The sequence below is a fragment of the Oxyura jamaicensis genome, chromosome 4 (assembly GCF_011077185.1).
Source record: "Oxyura jamaicensis isolate SHBP4307 breed ruddy duck chromosome 4, BPBGC_Ojam_1.0, whole genome shotgun sequence".
NCBI lineage: Eukaryota > Metazoa > Chordata > Aves > Anseriformes > Anatidae > Oxyura > Oxyura jamaicensis.
The window spans coordinates 58,653,119-58,661,476 of record NC_048896.1 but is presented as its reverse complement, the minus strand read 5'-3'; the positions used below and the strand labels follow the sequence as shown (position 1 = coordinate 58,661,476).

The window sequence follows — 8,358 nt, the reverse complement described above, 5'->3', positions numbered from 1 at the left end:
ACAGTGTGCATTAACAAAAATAAGTTATGTTGAGAGTAACTTCTGCATTAAAGATCTGTATTGAGAGACACAACTGTTAATGGAGAAGAGTAGTAAATTGTACCTATCTGTGTTGTGAAGCTCATAATATCTTTGAGGTACCAGAATGATCCCATTGTGGGCGTTTTGTCTGTGCTCACTCTAAAATTTAACTATAGTCTTAACTTGCCTTCACCTAAAGGAATTTCAGTCAATTTTCTACTTGTACTACTGCTTATAAAAAGCATGTGAGAGTTGGGTTTAAGCCCTTTCACAGAAGCTTCAAAGTGCTGTTGTTTCAGCTGGAGGTCTGTGATCCTTCCTGAAATAGCCAACATCAACACCATGACCAGTTTTTATTCTTGGCAATGAATGAGAAAATACTATTTGGTAAATATCTCACTTGTACCCAAAGTTTTGCCTCCCACATCATTGCCACTACAGTCTCTTTCCTCAGATCAAAAGCCTGGAAGCATGCTGAGCTTGCAGGCTGCTTTTGCAGTGGTGGGTTATGGACTGGGCACCACTCGGGGGGGGGCAAGGCTGGCACCTGGAGGGAAGAGATTAAAATCTTCTAGATTACAACATGTCTTCCCCACATCCACTTCTCAGGGGAAAAACGCTGAGGAACAAATGTTGGGTATTCAGTTGGTATTACTCTAGATAAAATCTTCTGGTGCCCCCTCTCTTTGCTCTCTCTTCCTTCTGTGAATAAACCCATCACCATTCCTCTGCATCTGGGTGCTCCTCAGTCAATTGCTCATGTTAACTTTTAATAGCAAGGACTAATTTACTAACTCACAGTCTGACCAGAGGGTGGTTGCGTTGATGAGGTCTGTATGGGCCACCCTTTCATATATGACTGCTGTGCTGCGTAGCACTTAAGCTCTGCAATGTTGATTCTTCAGGCATATTTTCCTTTCAGCTTGTATTAAGCATATGTTGCTTCTTTGTACACAGGCATCTCAAAGAATTTCTCAGCTGCCTTTCTGTCATCCCTGAGTCCAAATTACAACTGTCAATTATACATGAAAGGTAGGTGAGATCAAAGTCTTCCCTTAGTCCTGCTACTTGTGCATCTGTTTTACCACTGCAAAACCAAACTTCTCTATCAGAATGCTCTTTTCCAGTATAATCCTGGTACATTTTACGAGAATTATAATCTCTAGAGCTTTGTGCTATTGTACAGTGGATAACGAAGAACATTTATGTTTGTAAATGACAGACAAATTTAAAGCACATGTAAAGGACACCTTACACAGACTAACTTAATGATTTCGTTCAATGTTTGACAAGGATTTTACCTAGAGTTGGAAATATTAATGAATCATATGCTTTCAGAGTAAGACAGCAAAAGAGGGGATTTTTTTAAAAGGGTTATAACTGAAAAAGACGAATGGTGATCAGAGGTGAAATTATGTCTTGTGCATTTCAATGGCAATGTTGCTGCATCCTCTCTTATACTCTTGATATACCTGTTGTGAATGTATTGTATATGCTTCTAAGAAAATGAAGGAAAAACTTTGGAAAGGAATGTATCTAAGTGCTTTGTTTAAACTAAAGATCTCCAAACACAACAAATTTAAGAATTTTAAAATATTCTTGTTAAAACTGGAATGACTTGAAGTAAATAAACTCATATGTGGTTTTCAGCTCCAGCTTCATTGTCATGAAACATAACCATCTACTTACAATTAAGGACTCTTGATATTGAAGCGCTCCAATTCTTGAAAGCAAGCGTATATTGATAAAAGATGATAAACAGTACAAAAATATCCCCTGGCTATGTAGTCTTTTTAGTATTGGAGAAACTCAGTTGTACTGAAGCTCTTGTGAGGAAATTTGTAAAATGTACCACTTTACTAATATATTTCAAGGATTTTAGTGCTAGTAGTTTAATATGCTGAGTAATGTGAACTTCTTTGGTCTTCAGCTAAAGCTCCTTTGTACAGGGATTTCTACCATGTAGTGATTTTTGGTTCCCTATGGATTTTGTCATTAAGCATGACAATTTAGTTCATGTCAGCTAGCACTCTAATAAAAGGGAACTTCTCATGTTTTACTTCTCTGCTTGCTCGAGCTGTTGGGGGTAGAGTCAAAAGAAGAAAATTTATACAAAATACTTAATTTGTCTGTTAAATTAAAAGCTGTTCAGTTGGATGTTTGTTCTGAAGATTTTGAAAATGTATGCACAACAGTAAATCTCATGTATAGGGTATAGGAGGGAAAAGGATCCACTGTTGGCTTTTCTTTCAGTGAGTGTAGGTCATGTATGTTGCCAGTTGCAATGAGTTCTGAATCATCATCATCAGTCATTCTCTTTTCAGATATTGAAATCTCTTAACAATTGCAAGCTATTTGAGGCCTAACTCTTTTTACTGTGATTCAAAGAGGCCATTGTAATATCAACACCTTATGTTCTCTTTCAAATAAATTGATCCATGTCGGTGCTGTAAAAAAAAATAAAATAAAAATCCACATCCACACACACAACCCAAACTAATTATTTCACTGAGTGAGGTTTAATGTGGTACTGGCTGTAGAAATGACAGCTTTGTACACATCCTGCTTCATTTTGGAAATGCTTTTAATCTTGTTGTTTGTGCTAATCTAGAGAAGAAAGAAGCTTTACGTAACATCATTTCAAAGGCGAGGCATATCTGTTCTTGTTTCACAGATCTGTACAGTGTAATTGTACATCTGAAACGTTTTGAAGAAGAATGTAATGTGCCTCAGCATATGTTTATTAAAATGTACTTTCCAAATTGAATTCTATACTCTAATTAGACTAGTTAAGGAAATAGGGCAATATTCTGACTTCTGCCAAGCTTGTTTAAATTCAGAGCATTACTGTTCACTATGCTGATGTTACTTTTGCTTTTTGCCAATGTAGAGGTGGCTGTAGCTTAGCTTTTGGCAGTTTGGTCCATTCCCTCCCCCCACAGGTGGAAGGAATAAAATTGAGACTGGTGTTTTGAAGCCTCTCTGTGTAGGTTCTTCCTTAGAAGAGGAAAGCAAACAAGTACCTGGGGGTAGAGATTTTATATTTATATATATATATACATATATATATATATATATATACACACACACGCATATATATACATATATATTTTCCCACAGCATGGATCTTGAAACCAACAGGGGAAAACAATGGGGTATGTGGGGGCATCCTCTGAGCAGCAGATACTTGTGGCTGCTCTACCCTATCACCTCAGTCCCAGCCTGCAGGGCCCTCTCGTTCTCTGTGCCCTCTCATAGAGCAAGGTGATTGTGGCAGTGGTTTTGCCTTGCTCAAAATGAGCCTTAAAGTCCACAGCCCATAGCCACATCACTGCTCTAATATGAACTGTGAATACATATTGTAGGACTTGTGCTATCACTAGTATGGTTGGCCTTCTGCTGGGTACTCATATCAGGGACTGAACGAGTGGGTCTTTAGGTGCACCTGTCTGCTGTCGTTTTTCAAGATGATGTTAAGCATGGAGGACACCTCAAACTTCTTTCATGAAAAGCAAGAGACCAGTTCTTTTTGTTAGAATAGCCATACCCAAGCTAGCAGTGTACACATTTTGACTTTGAAGGACTGACTCTGGCTTGATTAGCTGCACTGAAAGCTTCATTTTTCACTTCTAAGGTGAGCACAATGACCAGCAGGCTCTTGGTTTTCTTAGATGAATCTCACTTTCTTCTCTGCTCTTTGTTTTCATTTCCCTTCCACGTCCAATAAACAGTCAAGCTTGCTTTGCGGCTTGGTGGCTAGGATAGATTTTGGGGATGAAGTTGAGTGAGGTGTCCTGTGTTCCAGTTAAGTGTTCTAATTTTTACAGATTTTACTTATTTGGAAGTAAGAGGGAATGGGCTTTTTCTTCCCCTTTCCCTCACTTAGCCAGACATGGTCTTCTCATCTAAACTGGTTCATACGTTCCTTCAGGCAATCCAATTTTTATGAAAAAAAACTTTCATCAGAAAACCCCTGACTTGTTTTGCTCCCTGGAGACCCATATCTACTGGATTTTTTTAGATTCTTTGCCTTTGACACATTGGCACAAAAAAAAACTCTAATAAGAAGTAGAGGCAAACCCGCCATTCATCTCTACTGCTTTCGGATTTGTAAATGAAAAAGTTTTCTTACTTTTGTGGTAATTATTCCCTAATGATTAAAAAAAACTGTAGTTCTCAGTGGTTCGAGCTCTGAATCACTTCCTGTTGATTATTATAAGACTATAAATGCTAATGATAAGTATTAGTCAGTTTTGGAATTCCAAGTCTTTCCCCCAAACCAATTATCTGATGTTATTCTTTAACATTGTTTTCTGGGCATCTTTATGTTTTCAGACTCAGCAGGAAAACTTAAGTCATATATTTTTTTTTTTTATATATATATATATTCTGATGTGGCTAGGAGAAAGATCAAAAAATAAATTTCAAGTTGTAGGAAATGTAGCTGTAGGATTATCAGTAGCTTAATGATAAGGTTTATTGTCAATGATTCTTGAACCTCATTACTTAAAAATTTTTTGAACCATACTGTGCATTTAGTTTCACTATTGCTGCAGTGGTTAACTTTTTTTTTTTTTCTAAAGAATTTAAAAATAGAATCTAAATTTCTAAAGAATGGGAAAGGACAATCTAAACCCACTAGAGAACTTGTTTGGAGCATGTGAGTGGGGAAAGAGAAAGGAAAGGGCGAAGGTGAGTGGAGCTCTGAAGACCCCTTGCTGACCACCAGTGCCTGGTGGTCTATAACTGCTAGGAAAACTTAAAGCCATTTTGAGGCAACTTCCACTCATCCCAGGCCCCTGGACAGTCCTATAGGTGATGACTATATGCTCATGAGGGGTTTGGAGGGGTTTTCTTGTTCATATCACATTGCTTGTTTTATGTAATGCAGATTGTGTGTCTGATCTGCAGTTCCTCAGCTTTCAGAATGGCTTCTGTTGTCTGCTTACAGAGCTTATGGTGGACCCTGCTCGATCAGTAACCACTGTAATACCAGTCTGGTAATGAAACTTTGCAGTTCTTCTTTGCCTATGTGGAAAGATTGAAATACCAATTGTAAAGCAAACATAATTTATTGTTGTATGCTACATCATGCAGCTGCTGCTGCTACCTTTCCTCGTATGGTAACAAAGTAATCTTAAATGTAACTTAATGTAAGTCCTGCGTGGTTTTCACATTTATTGCAGTACCAAAATAACTGGGAAAGTTTGGATTTCCATGTGTTTGTAAAGAAACAACACTTTTTGACTAATGAAAACCTTGAGTCTCGCAGATAAACTGTAAATACTTCAAGAAGTGTGTGTTAAGGGTGGGAATTCTTTCAGGGTGACATCAACAACACTGGCACAAACTGCGGCACATTTTAAATTAACTTATTTTTCTTTCCCAAATTTACAATGCGTGCAAAATGCTGATACGGTTCAGAGAGCTGTTTGTACAGAGCAGCAGAGGCAAGTTCAGCATTATGTTTGTCCCAGCATATGAGATGCGAGATTGGGAGCAGGAAGCTCTTTCCCTACGCTTCCTCAACCTGGAGATGGAGATAGGAGGGCACAAATGAAGCTGGAATTACTGAGTGAGAAGAAGCCCCCAGTGTATGGGTCTGGGCTCTGGTTTGGACCGGCCTCCGTGCCTTGCAGGAGAGCCACGTGGGCGGCCGAGCTGGCCCCGTGGATCAGCGCCTGCTGCTCTGCTCGTGCGAGGCATTAAGGTCTGGGAAACGTCAACACAGAAAACCTCTGCCAGCCCTGGCTTGCGAATTTAGAAATGAGGCAAGTCATCAAAGCATGTGTTTTACTAATAAATGATGTCTGAAACTGTGTGCTATGCAAATGAGCAATGTAACCAGGACATAAGTGAGACTGACTTCATTCCTATAAAAAGATTTGCTTACTTTTAAATGATGGGTTTGAAATGATTGAGGGGAGAGAAAAGACATGAAAAAACCTGACACAATAGTGGTGTAAAATAACACAGTAATGTGGGGGGAGAGTTTGTCTACCAGAAAGCAATACATCTTCTAACTGCATATTTTTTCTTTCCACTTTTGATACCTCCTATGTGATGGTTGCTTTAAGGATAGAGAAGGAAACTTAACAATAGTGTAGAGATTCAATTCTTTCTTGCACATGTTCTTTCAATTCATTATTTCCCCTAAAGACTGTTTCTAATTATGCAAGTCACACCAATTTCTAGTAATACGGGTGTTGCTTCAAAATCTATAGTTTTGTCCCATACTCCTTTCTTTGAATCCTTCTAGCACCTGATTGATATGGGTATGGACAAAACTTTACCCTCTCATGCTGTTTAGTACGTAGACACGGTGTCCTCTTCCTTGCTCTTCCTCAGATGACAATCACATTGGCATATTGCTCGCCCCTCCAACCAGAAGACCAGCAAGTGTTTTTTCTCTCCTGTGATCTCCCAGAGGCTCCCAGTGGAGCAGTCCAGAGAAACACCAAGATGGAAACAACTGTCTGAGTTGCCTCTATCCACAAAAAGCTTCCATCCTTGTGCTTGTCAATAGTTATCTTTTGTCTTTGCATGTTGCCCATGCTATTCCTGGCATCTCTTCTTTCCTAACCTTTGTGACCCCAGAAGATGGTTTTTCCAGATGTAATTAGAACAGGCGAGCATAATCGATGTGCTTGAGAGACCTGAGCACCTTTCTGCTGTGGTATAGTAAACAAGGACAAGGGACAATAGGCTATGTTGTTCTCTTGGTAGACAATTATCATTTGCTAATTATATTCTAATAAGCATGATCCTTGTAGAAAAGGATATCTGTGATTTCGTTTAATAAATGTTCTTGAAACACTGAGGCAAACAGTTTTAGAGTGTACTTGTGTATGAACTGCATTTGAATAGATTTGTGGTAACATTGATTATACCCGTATGCACTGTACAATCAACCACAAATGAAATATGCCGATGCACACATGTGCTAGGACTTGATCTGTCCTCTTCTCCTAGTGTGATGGTTTAACTAGCTTTTTAAACTCCTCTTTGCCGTGGAACCATGGTCTGTACAAAATCCGTAAGGCTTAAAAAAATTGCAAGGAATATAGAACAATGGCTAAACTATTCTAGTTCACATTAGATGTAATCTGCTGGTGTGGATTTATCTGTCATCTTAAGCAGGCACTCAGGAGAAGAATGGTACCCAGAATAGTTTTCCAACATGATTTTAATTTTATTCATAGGGAGAGATGATATATATGCAGATCTTATATTTCAGCTACTACTCCACCTCTTTTCATATGTGACATATCCCACAATTATGAAATATAAAATCACATCAGAACTCACCAAAATATTCTTTATTAAACTTCTTAAGTCCTGAAGTGAAATCCTTCGCTGACAGCAGACCATATTCTGTATTAATAATGGTTTGGAAATGATGGTCTTTTACAGTAGCGCAGGCTAGATAATCAGTGTAGCTATTCTGCAATGCTGTTCCCTTTGAAGAAGAGGGCATAATAGTGTATGTAGGGGTCAACCTGACACCTAACCCAACACTTAGTCATCTTGCTTCATCACACCTCCATCAGGGAACTGGCTGCCATCACCTGGGACCTTGTGGTCCCTTTAAGTAGACTGATGTGGTCAAATCAGTGCACATAACAAGAAGGGATCCTCCCAGAACACTCTAGAGAACACTCTAGCTGCCACCATCCTCTGCAATTATTTCAAACCAGATCTTTGCTGCAATTAAATACACAATTTCTGTTGATTACCAAGTAAGTTGTGTCCTGCTCAAGTTAGCAACAGTTGGTACTGTGTAATCAGGAAGAGGAGGGTTGGTTAGATACCAAAAGTGGGCTGAGACCACCTGTGTTTCAAAGCAAGTTTCTAACCTAGAACACCTATTTCCTAGTATCACAACTGATTCCTGGTTCCCTGTTACTTGTTGGTTTGAGAAATAACATGGTTACTGGATAGTCACAAGCTGGCTTACGCGTTAGGTAGGAAGACTTAATTTGGTACAGTGAGTGCTCATGAAAGTATATAAAAACAATTTACATTCAAAAACATCAGCTAGCTTTAGTCAAAAACTAAACTGGCAATTATCAGTAATTAATTTACAGTCATGTATAGCTGGATATGTGTGTGCAAAAACAACTCCATACTATGAGTTGGCAGAAGTCAAGGATTGTTTATCAAGAATTACCTTACAATGGTATAATATTGAATAAAGTCTGTTGTCAGATTTAAAAAATAAAAAAAAATGCACACCTTAAATCTTGCATTACATCCATGACTTTGTCCTTGGTTCTGTTTCTAGCAGTATTTCCTGTTATGAACTATAAGATCCTTTGCTGTAGTTGCTTGTATGAT

The 8,358-nt window shown here is 38.6% G+C and overlaps 1 long non-coding RNA gene across 1 annotated transcript; it reads left to right on the top strand.

Annotated features, from left to right (window-relative positions):
* Positions 1–301: 301 nt before the first annotated feature.
* Positions 302–7,450, top strand: LOC118167086. Its single transcript, XR_004750923.1, has 3 exons — positions 302–408; positions 979–1,053; positions 6,339–7,450. It is a non-coding gene; the product is annotated as an uncharacterized LOC118167086 (long non-coding RNA).
* Positions 7,451–8,358: the final 908 nt, after the last annotated feature.